The sequence below is a fragment of the Apostichopus japonicus genome, chromosome 2 (assembly GCF_037975245.1).
Source record: "Apostichopus japonicus isolate 1M-3 chromosome 2, ASM3797524v1, whole genome shotgun sequence".
Lineage (NCBI taxonomy): Eukaryota > Metazoa > Echinodermata > Holothuroidea > Aspidochirotida > Stichopodidae > Apostichopus > Apostichopus japonicus.
In genome coordinates, this window is record NC_092562.1 from 13,907,023 (window position 1) to 13,920,105 (window position 13,083).

The window sequence follows — 13,083 nt, forward strand, 5'->3', positions numbered from 1 at the left end:
TGAGAGACAAATTGTAATTTAACTGTCTGTACCCCACAAGGTTTCCTGGCACTCATACCACATGACCAGAGTACAGTACGACAAATTGTAATTTAACTGTCTGTACCCCACAAGGTATCCTGGCACTCATACCACATGACCAGAGTACAGTACAACAAATTGTAATTTAACTGTCTCTACCCCACAAGGTATCCTGGCACTCATACCACATGACCAGAATACAGCATCAATAGGTGAATTTTCATTATCCTGTATATAAAGCACTGCCAAAAAATTGTTGGCTACTCATAGCAATGAAGGCATCTACTTAAGGCTGCCATTTAGATGCATTATTTTTAAGGTATATTTATATGACATTTAAGTTTTGTACCCACAAGCTACACTGGTACTCATATAATATAAGGTCCTACAATGCGAATGATCAGTTTTATTCTGTATAGATTATCGCTGTCAATGAGATGAATTTATATTGAAGAATTTTCATTGTTTGCTAGGTAGATGGATTTTGTTCTTATTAAGTTCTTGAGAGACAAATTGTAATTTAACTGTCTGTACCCCACAAGGTATCCTGGCACTCATACCACATGACCAGAGTACAGTACAACAAATTGTAATTTAACTGTCTGTACCCCACAAGGTATCCTGGCACTCATACCACATGATAAGAGTACAGTATCAACAAGTTAATATTTATTATCCAGTATATTAAGCACTGCCAAAAATATTGTTGGCTACTCATAGCAATGAAGGCATCTACTTAAGGCTTCCACTTAGATGCATTAAGGTATATTTATATCACATTAAAGTTCTGTACCCAACAAGCTACACTTGTACTCATATAATCTTAAGTCCTACAATGCGAATACAAATTTGACTGTACAGATAACCGCGGTCAATCGGTGAATTCATATCAAGGAATATCCATTGTTTGCTAGGTAGAAGGATTTAGTTCTTGTTAAGTTCTTGAGAGACAAATTTTAATTGAAATGTCTGTACCCCACAAGGTATCCTGGTACTCATACCACATTACCAGAATACAGTATCAATAGGTGAATTTTCATATTCCAATATAAAACCAAGGTCAAAGTTATTGTTGGCTTCTAATAGCAATGAAGGCATCACTTTAGGCTGCCACTTAGATGCATTAAGGTGTATTTATATCACATTTAAGTTCTGTACCCCACAAGCTACACTGGTACTCATATAATATTAGGTCCTACAATGCGAATGATAAGTTTTATTCTGTATAGATTATCGCTGTCAATTAGATGAATTTATATTGAAGAGTTTTCATTGTTTGCTAGGTAGATGGATTTAGTTCTAATTAAGTTCTTGAGAGACATATTTTAATTGTAATTTAACTGTCTGTACCCCACAAGGTATCCTGGCACTCATACCACATGACCAGAATACAGCATCAATAGGTGAATTTTCATTATCCTGTATATAAAGCACTGCCAAAAATATTGTTGGCTACTCATAGCAATGAAGGCATCTACTTAAGGCTGCCATTTAGATGCATTATTTTTAAGGTATATTTATATGACATTTAAGTTTTGTACCCCACAAGCTACACTGGTACTCATATAATATAAGGTCCTACAATGCGAATCATAAGTTTTATTCTGTACAGATTATCGCTGTCAATTAGATGAATTTATATTGAAGAGTTTTCATTGTTTGCTAGGTAGATGGATTTAGTTCTAATTAAGTTCTTGAGAGACATATTGTAATTGTATTTTAACTGTCTGTACCCCACAAGGTATCCTGGCACTCATACCACATGACCAGAATACAGCATCAATAGGTGAATTTTCATTATCCTGTATATAAAGTCCTGCCAAAAATATTGTTGGCTACTCATAGCAATGAAGGCATCTACTTAAGGCTGCCATTTTGATGCATTATTTTTAAGGTATATTTATATGACATTTAAGTTTTGTACCCCACAAGCTACACTGGTACTCATATAATATAAGGTCCTACAATGCGAATGATAAGTTTTATTCTGTATAGATTATCGCTGTCAATTAGATGAATTTATATTGAAGAGTTTTCATTGTTTGCTAGGTAGATGGATTTAGTTCTAATTAAGTTCTTGAGAGACAAATTGTAATTGTAATTTAACTGTCTGTACACCACAAGGTATCCTGGCACTCATACCACATAACCAGAATACAGCATCAATAGGTGAATTTTCATTATCCTGTATATAAAGCACTGCCAAAAATATTGTTGGCTACTCATAGCAATGAAGGCATCTACTTAAGGCTGCCATTTAGATGCATTATTTTTAAGGTATATTGATATGACATTTAAGTTTTGTACCCCACAAGCTACACTGGTACTAATATAATATAAGGTCCTACAATGTGAATGATAAGTTTTATTCTGTATAGATTATCGCTGTCAATGAGATGAATTTATATTGAAGAGTTTTCATTGTTTGCTAGGTAGATGGATTTTGTTCTTGTTAAGTTCTTGAGAGACAAATTGTAATTTAACTGTCTGTACCCCACAAGGTATCCTGGTACTCATACCACATGACCAGAATACAGTATCAGTAGGTGAATTTTCATATTCCAGTATAAAACCAAGGTCAAAGTTATTGTTGGCTTCTAATAGCAATGAAGGCATCTACTTTAGGCTGCCATTTTGATGCATTATTTTTAAGGTATATTTATATGACATTTAAGTTTTGTACCCCACAAGCTACACTGGTACTCATATAATATAAGGTCCTACAATGCGAATGATAAGTTTTATTCTGTATAGATTATCGCTGTCAATTAGATGAATTTATATTGAAGAGTTTTCATTGTTTGCTAGGTAGATGGATTTAGTTCTAATTAAGTTCTTGAGAGACAAATTGTAATTGTAATTTAACTGTCTGTACACCACAAGGTATCCTGGCACTCATACCACATAACCAGAATACAGCATCAATAGGTGAATTTTCATTATCCTGTATATAAAGCACTGCCAAAAATATTGTTGGCTACTCATAGCAATGAAGGCATCTACTTAAGGCTGCCATTTAGATGCATTATTTTTAAGGTATATTGATATGACATTTACGTTTTGTACCCCACAAGCTACACTGGTACTAATATAATCTTAAGTCCTATGATGCAAATTATCAATTTACTATACAGATATCCATGGTAAATTCTTTGAATTCATATTGAAGGATTTCCATTGTTTGTTAGGTAGAAGGATTTAGTTCTTGTTAAGTTCTTGAGAGACAAATTGTAATTTTACTGTCTGTACCTCACAAGGTATCCTGGCACTCATACCACATGACCAGAGTACAGTACGACAAATTGTAATTTAACTGTCTGTACCCCACAAGGTATCCTGGCACTCATACCACATGACCAGAGTACAGTACAACAAATTGTAATTTAACTGTCTGTACCCCACAAGGTAACCTGGCACTCATACCACATGACCAGAGTACAGTACGACAAATTGTAATTTAACTGTCTCTACCCCACAAGGTATCCTGGCACTCATACAACATGACCAGAGTACAGTATCAACAAGTTAATATTTATTATCCAGTATATGAAGCACTGTAAAAAATATTGTTGGCTACTCATAGCAATGAAGGCATCTACTTTAGGCTGCCATTTAGATGCATTAAGGTATGTTTATATTACATTTAAGTTCTGTACCCCACAAGCTACACTTGTACTCATATAATCTTAAGTCCTACAATGCGAATAAAAATTTTACTGTACAGATAACCGCTGTCAATTAATGAATTCATATCAAGGAATATCCATTGTTTGCTAGGTAGAAGGATTTAGTTCTTGTTAAGTTCTTGAGAGACAAATTTTAATTTAATTTAAATGTCTGTACCCAACAAGGTATACTGGTACTCATACCATATTACCAGAATACAGTATCAATAGGTGAATTTTCATATTCCAGTAGAAAACCAAGGTCAAAGTTATTGTTTGGCCTCTAATAGCAATGAAGGCATCTACTTTAGGCTGCCACTTAGATGCATTGAAGTACATTTATATCACATTTAAGTTCTGTACCCCACAAGCTACACTGGTACTCATATAATATTAGGTCTTACAATGGGAATGATAAGTATTTTTTGGTATAGATTATCTCTGTCAATTACATGAATTTATATTGAAGAATTTTCATTGTTTGCTAGGTAGATGGATTTAGTTCTAATTAAGTTCTTGAGAGACAAATTTTAATTAAATTTAACTGTCTGTACCCCACAAGGTATCCTGGCACTCATACAACATGACCAGAATACAGCATCAATAGGTGAATTTTCATATTACAGTATAAAACCAGGGTCAAAGTTATTGTTTGGGTTCTCAATGGAGGCATCTATTCTAGCTGCCACTTAGATGCATTAAGGTGTATTTATATCACATTTAAGTTCTGTACCCCACAAGCTACACTGGTACTCATATAATATTAGGTCCTACAATGCGAATGATAAGTATTTTCTGTATAGATTATCGCTGTCAATTTGATGAATACATATCAAGGAATATCCATAGTTTGCTAGGTAGATGGATTTAGTTCTTGTTTAGTTCTTGAAAGACAAATTGTAATTTAACTGTCTGTACCCCACAAGGTATATTGGCACTCATACCACATGACCAGAGTACAGTACGACAAATTGTAATTTAACTGTCTGTACCCCACAAGGTATCCTGGCACTCATACCACATGACCAGAGTACAGTACAACAAATTGTAATTTAACTGTCTGTACCCCACAAGGTATCCTGGCACTCATACCACATAACCAGAGTACAGTATCAACAAGTTAATATTTATTATCCAGTATATAAAGCACTGTAAAAATTATTGTTGGCTACTCATAGCAATGAAGGTATCTACTTTAGGTTGCAATTTAGATGCATTAAGGTATATTTATTTTACATTTAAGTTCTGTACCCCACAAGCTACACTTGTACTCATATAATCATAAGTCCTACAATGCGAATAAAAGTTTTACTGTACAGATAACCATGGTAAATTCTTTGAATTTATATTGAAGAATTTATATTGCTTGCTAGGTAGAAGGATTAAGTTTTTGTTATTAGTTCTTGAGAGACAAATATTAATTAAATTTAACTCTCTGTACCCCACAAGGTATCCTGGCACTCATACCACATAACCAGAGTACAGTATCAACAAGTTAATATTTATTATCCACCATATAAAGCACTGTAAAAAATATTGTTGGCTACTCATAGCAATTGAGAAATCTACTTTAGGCTGCCATTTAGATGCATTAAGGTATATTTATATTACATTAAAGTTCTGTACCCCACAAGCTACACTTGTACTCATATAATCTTAAGTGCTACAATGCGAATAAAAATTTTACTGTACAGATTACCACGGTCAATCGATGAATTCATATCAAGAAATATCCATTGTTTGCTAGGTAGAAGGATTTAGTTCTTGTTAAGTTCTTGAGAGACAAATTTTAATTAAATTTAACTGTCTGTACCCCACAAGGTATCCTGGCACTCATACAACATGACCAGAATACAGCATCAATAGGTGAATTTTCATATTCCAGTATAAAACCAAGGTCAAAGTTATTGATTAACTTCTAACAGAAACGAAGGCATCTACTTTAGGCTCCCACTTAGATGCATTAAGGTATACTTATATCACATTTTAATTTTGTACCTCACAAGCTACACTTGTACTCATATAATCTTCTGTCCTACAATGAAATTAATACATTTACTGTACAGATTACCACTGTCAATTAGGTGAATTCATATCAAGAAATTTCCATTGTTTGCTAGGTAGAAGGATTTAGTTCTTATGAGCCAAATTGAAGTTTTATTTCACTTCCTCTACGCCACAAGGTATCCTGGCACTCATACAACATGGCCAGCATACAGCATCAATTGGTGAATTTTCCTTATCCAGTATACAGCAACTGTCGAAGTTATTGTTGGCTTCTAATAGCAATGAAGGCATCTACTTTAGGCTGCAACAAGGATGCATTAAGGTGCATTTATATCACATTTAAGTTCTGTACCCCACAAGCTACACTGGTACTCGTATAATATTTAGGTCCTAGAATGCGAATGGTAAGAAACATGACTCAACAATATACAGTTGCGTGTGATAGTAATGAGGTAATCTCCTTCCAGGCTACACAGTAAAGGTTAATCTCATTTACTTGAAGGGATCAATATATCCTAGCTTACCTGGTAGCTCCTAACTTTTATACCTTTATTTGTTTAGATTCTTATGGTTTTCATTCCCTGATCCGTAATATAAAGCAAGAGATGTAGTGTAACCTTGAACTTAATTAGTTTTTGTTTACACCACAATCATCATATATGTTTTGTTCATGGTACAGCTTAAAACCCTTTCTTGTATATTCAGTTGAGCTACAGCAAATCAGGATTAAATAACACCACACAATACAACACGATCCTTAAAAGCGTCATTTATTTAATTAACTGTCCAATTAATTAAGGAATAATTAAAACACTAATGTGTATGCTAGCCACCATTGTTCCTCACAAGGTATCTTCATCCTCACTGTTACCCCTAAGGTATCCTCACACTCATTGCTGTTCCTCACAAGGTGTTCCCCATAAGGTATTAAGTGTGGGTATGTATGTGTGCGTGTGTGTGTGTGTGTGTGTGTATGTGACGCTTGGCTTGTGTACACGATATCTCAATAAGGAAATGATGTATCATGATCAAACTTGTTGGGTGGATAGCCCATAGTAAGAGGAAGATCCCTATTGTTTTTGGTGCCCGCAAAGGTCACCAAAGGTCAGTTAGATGCCAAAAACCAATATATTAAAAACAGCAATAACTCCCATTGACAGGGTTCGACATGGTTGATATTTTGGGAGTAGTTGTGAATGGGGTAAGGGATCGTTTGCAAACATAACGGTAATGTGATCGAAGGTCAACAAAGGTCAATTAATGATAAAAAAAACTAGTATTTTTGCGATAACTTGAGAACGAAATATCCGTTAGGGTTGGGAGTTGCTTCAATGTTATCCAATTGTCGACCCGCATCTGGGTGACCCTTGACCTCAATTTGACCTCTGGTGACCTTTACGTGTTTTTGTGGATTTTTACAGTTTTGATGCTATTTTCAGATGTCAAAGGTACCTTCTGATCATAAATGTCAATAGGTTGACCCTGTGTGACCTTTATGTGCGAAGTTATATGGGGTCAAAGTTTTTCGGTCAGAGTTAGGATGGTTGTACAGACTTGTCGTTTTGTTTTTTGGAATCAGGAGATTAAACTACATCTGAAACCAAGGTCAAAAGGTCAAAGGTCAAATTAGAAAAAATGTGCTAATTTTGGGAGGAAACGAGCAAAAAAGAAAATGTTTGGTTTTGATGCTAGATTTGGATATCAAAGGTACCTTCCGATCAAAAATGTCAATTGGTTGACACCCGTGTGACCTTCGTGTGCGAAGTTATACGAGGTCAAAGTTAATTTTCAGACATTTAATGCAACAACTCTCAGTTCCAAGGTGTGACATGGTTGATATTTTTGGACAAGTTGCAAATGGTATAGGGGAATATTTTCAAACTTAACGGTTATGTGATCTGAGGTCACCAAAGGTCAATTAATGTTAAAAAAGTAGTATTTTGGGGGTAGAAAATGGGCAAAGAAAAAAATGTTGAATTTGTATAGTTTGATGCTCTATTTAGGTCTCATCCATCAAAAATGTCAATAAGTTGACCCAAGGTGACCTTTGTATGTTAAGTTATATTAGGTCAAAGTTAATTTTCAGACATTTAGTGTAATAACTCCCAGTGCCAAGGTGTTACACAGTTGATATTTTGAGACAAGTTGCAAATGGTATAGGGGAATATTTTCAAACTTAACGGTCATGTGATCCGAGGTCACCAAAGGTCAATTAATGATAAAAAAACTAGTATTTTTGCGATAACTTGAGAACAAATTGTCCGTTAGGGTTGGGAGTTGCTTCAATGTAATCCAATTGTCGACCCGCATCTGGGTGACCCTTGACCTCAATTTGACCTCTGGTGACCTTTTCGTGTTTTGTGGATTTTTACAGTTTCGATGCTATTTTCAGATGTTAAAGGTACCTTCTGATCATAAATGTCAATAGGTTGACCCCCGTGTGACCTTCGTTTTGCGAAGTTATATGAGGTCAAAGTTAATTTTCAGACATTTGATGCAATAACTCCCAGTTCCAAGGTGTGACAAGGTTGATATTTTTGGAGTAGTTTCAAATGGTATAGGGGAATATTTTCAAACTTAACGGTCATGTGACCCGAGGTCACCAAAGGTCAATTAATGATAAAAAACTAGTATTTTGGGGGGAGAAAATGGGCAAAGAAAAAATGTTTGAATTTTTACAGTCATGCTCTATTTAGGTCTCACCGATGAAAAATGTCAATTGGTTGACCTCCGGGTGACCTTTGTGTGGGAAGTTATGTGTACAAGTTCAAAGTTAATTTTTAGATATTTAATGCAATTAAATCTCAATGCCAAGGTGTGACATGGTTGATATTTTGGGACAAGTTGTGAATGGGGTGGTGGAACATTTTGAAACTTAAAGGTCATGTCATCTGAGGTCACCAATGTTATCATATCTGTTGACACGCTTGTAGGTCCCTTATATTTCTTACATTTTCGACGCCATATTTAGATCTCAAAAGTGCCTATTGATCAAAAATCCGATCACATTTTGTGATCACAAAAGTGTTTGCTATAGTGTTGGTTACTTTATGGGAACATGTAGGACCACAATAACTTGGACTATTTGAGCCCAATCTTGCTTGATAATATTATGTGTATTATCATATACCCCAAGCAAGGAACCACAGTGCCCTTGGGCTCTTGTTTTTATTGTCATCTATGAGGGTAGTCCTGCTCAGTGCAGAAGCACTGCTTTCCAGAAGAGCTCTTAGAGGGCTATTAACAGTCTATGAGCAAAGTACTTCCCAAATATCAACAGTTATCTCATGCTATTGATCTTCTCTGCTCAAGTTACTTTGCACCGCTCTATTACTACATTGGCACAACGAGAGGGAATATTGTTCAGTTTTACTGTGCATATTACTATCAGCCGAAAGCTCTTGAGGTATTGAGTGAAACGCTGCTCATCTCATTTATACATGGAGTGCCAGTGAATTCATACAAGAGGGAGAATAAATCATTTACATTGCAATGCCGATATTGTTCTTATTATAAAAATCATTACAACCAACATCAACAGTTTACATTGTAAACAGTGTCACTTACATGTCTAAGAGTAAAAGGGTTTTACCTTTAATTAGGGTTTCCTTCATCTCACTGTTATAGTTACTCTTGAAATTCACCTTTGACATCTAACCGACGACATTGTTTATAATTCTGCATCAATATCGTCGCTTTAAGAAGAATTACAATCTCTTCAGACAGAAATCCACAGCGATCACTATTTGTGTTGCAATACGTTCCATCATCAAAATATTCAAAGCTAATTTTCTGTGGACTCGTTCTTTGTGCAATTATCCCCCGTTTTCAACCCTAATATCTTTATTTGAATAATTTATAATTCATTGGATTTCTTTATAAGGCTTAAAAAATATGATTGAAATCCAATAGAAGACCTTAATTATTCCGAGTCATTTTTATATGTGAACATTTAATGTGACACTGTCAAAAAGTTAATTCATTTTATTTTGCATCAAAGACAGTAAACCATTCGATAACAATAGTTCTGAAACTCGCAAATGTGAATGTGGACAATACTGAAGTTCACTTCAGCTTTGTTTTTATTGAAAGATTGTCACACTTTGACCCTTCGTGACGTTAAACAAACCCAGACATACTTGACTTCGAAGAAAACTGCAGGTTTCGTGTAATCAGGATTAAGGTGTACTTACATAACACGTATGAATTTATAGAGGTTCTACTTTCCTAGCTATTGGAAGTTACAAACTTGCCAGAGTTCAGTAGGGTGTTACTTAGTAACCAATGTGGATCAATGTGCCAAATATGAGCCCATGCAAACGTCACTTTGGGGTTATAGTCTTTGTAAAGCCGTCGACTTCAACTGACATTCGATTGCTACAGATAGGGTTATCCTGTTCGCTCACGTGGAACCACACACAGAACATTAAGTTAAACCAACGTGTGCATATTTTGAGTTATATTCTTTACAAGCCAAAGTGCCATGACCACACACATCTATGCTTACACATGTACACGGATTTACCAACGCATAGATTCCAAATTGCCCTTGGCAGAGGAATGGTAAGCTGGGGGTCGCGTGTGTGGTTAGGAGTTTGGTTTGGAGTTGAAGAGGGAAAGGGCAGGATGAAGATGAGCAATGAACAATGAGTAACTGTGAAATGATGATACAAATGTAAGATCGTTGGACATTACTTTAAGTGGATCATCACATTATCTGCCAACTTTGGTGGACTGTAAACCGAAGAATAAAGCACAAATAAACACATGCTTATCACATTAATATTTCATGTTCTATATTCCACAGTATTTGACAGTAACGGGATGAAGCTTCGTAAAAATGACTTATCACTACATTAATACCACTGAAACATTAACCATTTACATAAAGAAAAATAGATATTATCTTAAATGTTTAATGTAATAAATATACAACATTGGAAACCATTGAATTGACACAACTACCATACAAATAATATTTACATATTGAAATACAAGAAAAAAAGGCTAAAACGGTTGCATGCTGGCACAAACTTGGAACAATAACCACTTAAATGGTAGTTTCAGGTTTTATGGGTAATGCTGAGTGCATGAGTAGGACCTTACAGTTGGTAAGTGGGTTTGTGGGTGTGTGTGTACAGAATGCAAGCAGAAGCACAACAGCTAATGTGTAAGGTAATGACACAGGGTCACCATCATTTGGTCTTCCATCTTCGATTTATAAACATAAGAAGTAAAGATTATAAATATTAAGAAGTTAACATACAGTAAGTGTTAAAAGTAGATCATTGTACAGATTTAATGGGGAGATCGACCAATAACAGGTTTAAAAATCTGAGGGGGACAAACATGAAATTAACTTTCATGACCATATTCCAAATTTCTTCAGATGCACTCATGATTACTTGAGCAATGATCTTTGTTAGGTTTCTTCATCTTTAGGTCTTTATTTTGATTCATCTCCTGGTGTTTGTGCTTGTACTTTTATTTACCATGAATGCAATTGCTTATATTGGTTTTGTCAACTAATTTAATCATTCTCCTCACATAATGGACTTGATTAGGTTCCTTCTTCTGGTGTTTGGTACCTTCATTCCTATGGAACCTTCTGGTTATTTCTTTTGTTCTTGTCCCTATTGCCCGTTCCGGTTCTTTTTAACTTTTGGTCATACTATGAATCCTTCTCCTCATCTCCTGGACTTTATTTAGTTCCTTCGTCTGTGTTTGCTACCCTCATCCCTTTTGGCTGTTCCGTTTCTTTCTAATGTTTGGTCATATCATGAATCATTCTCCTCATCTCCTGGACTTTATTTAGTTACTTTGTCTGTGTTTTGTTCCCTCATCCCTTTTGGCCATTCCGGTTCTTTCTAATGTTTGGTCATATTATGAATCATTCTCCTCATCTCCTGGACTTTACTTAGTTCCTTCGTCTGTGTTTGCTACCCTCATCCCTTTTGGCCATTCCGGTTTTTTCTAATGTTTAGTCATATTATGAATCATTCTTCTCATCTCCTGGACTTTATTCATTTCCTTCGTCTGTGTTTTGTACCCTCATCCCTTTTGGTCATTCTGGTTCTCTCTAATGTTTAGTCATATTATTAATCATTCTTCTCATCTCCTGGACTTTATTTAGTTCCTTCGTCTGTGTTTGCTACCCTCATCCCTTTTGGTCATTCTGGTTCTCTCTAATGTTTAGTCATATTATTAATCATTCTCCTCATCTCCTGGACTTTATTTAGTTCCTTCGTCTGTGTTTGTTACCCTCATCCCTTTTGGCCATTTCGGTTCTTTCTAATGTTTAGTCATATTATTAATCATTCTCCTCATCTCCTGGACTTTATTTAGTTCATTCGTCTGTGTTTGCTACCCTCATCCCTTTTGGTCATTCTGGTTCTCTCTAATGTTTAGTCATATCATGAATCATTCTTCTCATCTCCTGGACTTTACTTAATTCTTTCTTCTGGTGTTTGATGACTTCATCTTTCTCTTTCCCTGCAGTCTCCATCTGTTTGTATTTACCCTGAACTTCTTTGAGCTGTAAATAGTAAAACAACAGAGTTATTTATTCCCCTACATCTAACACCAAAACTGTGGTAACATTTAAGGACTGATCAAATCTGTTGTCATAAGCTTAATTCCAAACACTTACCTCTGCAGTGGTCATTTACTGCTGGTGATATCAAAACTTGAACACTCACTTGTAACATTGTCTCAAATTTTTTATACATCTTTTCATTAAGCCAGTGGATTTGCTAGACTAGCAGACAGCTGTTCTAGCTCTAGAGCTGGGAGGGGGAAGGGGGGAGTGGATGGTGAGAAGGAGGTATACCTGCTGCTTCAAATCTTCAATATTTTCCTGTGATTTCTCCTGTTTCTTCTCCAGTTGTTCGTTCATCCTCTCAAGACAATCTTTGTCCTTTGCTAACTGTTTCGTCTTCTCCACCGCAGCTTGAAGTTCTAAATCTTGTTCGTTGGCTTTCTTTTCTTTTCTGCGAATCTGTTCCTCAAAGTTAGTGGTTGCTCTGGCAGAAGAAAAGATATTATATATAATTTTGGGGGGTAAAGATACAGGTAATACCATATCTACCACTAGTAAGGATTATATTTGAAATGAAAAGGTGAAAGACAAGGGATGAGGCATTGACATTCGGGCTATTTACTGATTAAAAATGCCTCTGGATTACGTTGTTTGCCAGTAGAAGAAAATAGACAGTGGCATAAACATGTGGTAAAGCTGTTTAAATTAACTATGGTTTACAGGATTGGCAGAATTTCCATACATAAGCATAAACCCTGAATTAATGGTTATTATCATCAAATATTATTGAGCTGAGCTCCGAAGCAGATTCAATGTTTCTTATTCTAAATGCACTCTGAGCAGGTGGGTTTA

At 35.5% G+C, this 13,083-nt stretch overlaps 1 long non-coding RNA gene across 1 annotated transcript; it reads right to left on the reverse strand.

The window, feature by feature from the left end:
• Positions 1 to 10,464: 10,464 nt before the first annotated feature.
• Positions 10,465 to 12,724, reverse strand: LOC139972920 (uncharacterized). The gene is made up of 2 exons (XR_011795099.1): positions 12,523 to 12,724; positions 10,465 to 12,228 (listed from the first exon to the last, which is right to left on the reverse strand). It is a non-coding gene; the product is annotated as an uncharacterized lncRNA (long non-coding RNA).
• Between the last annotated feature and the right edge of the window lie 359 nt (positions 12,725 to 13,083).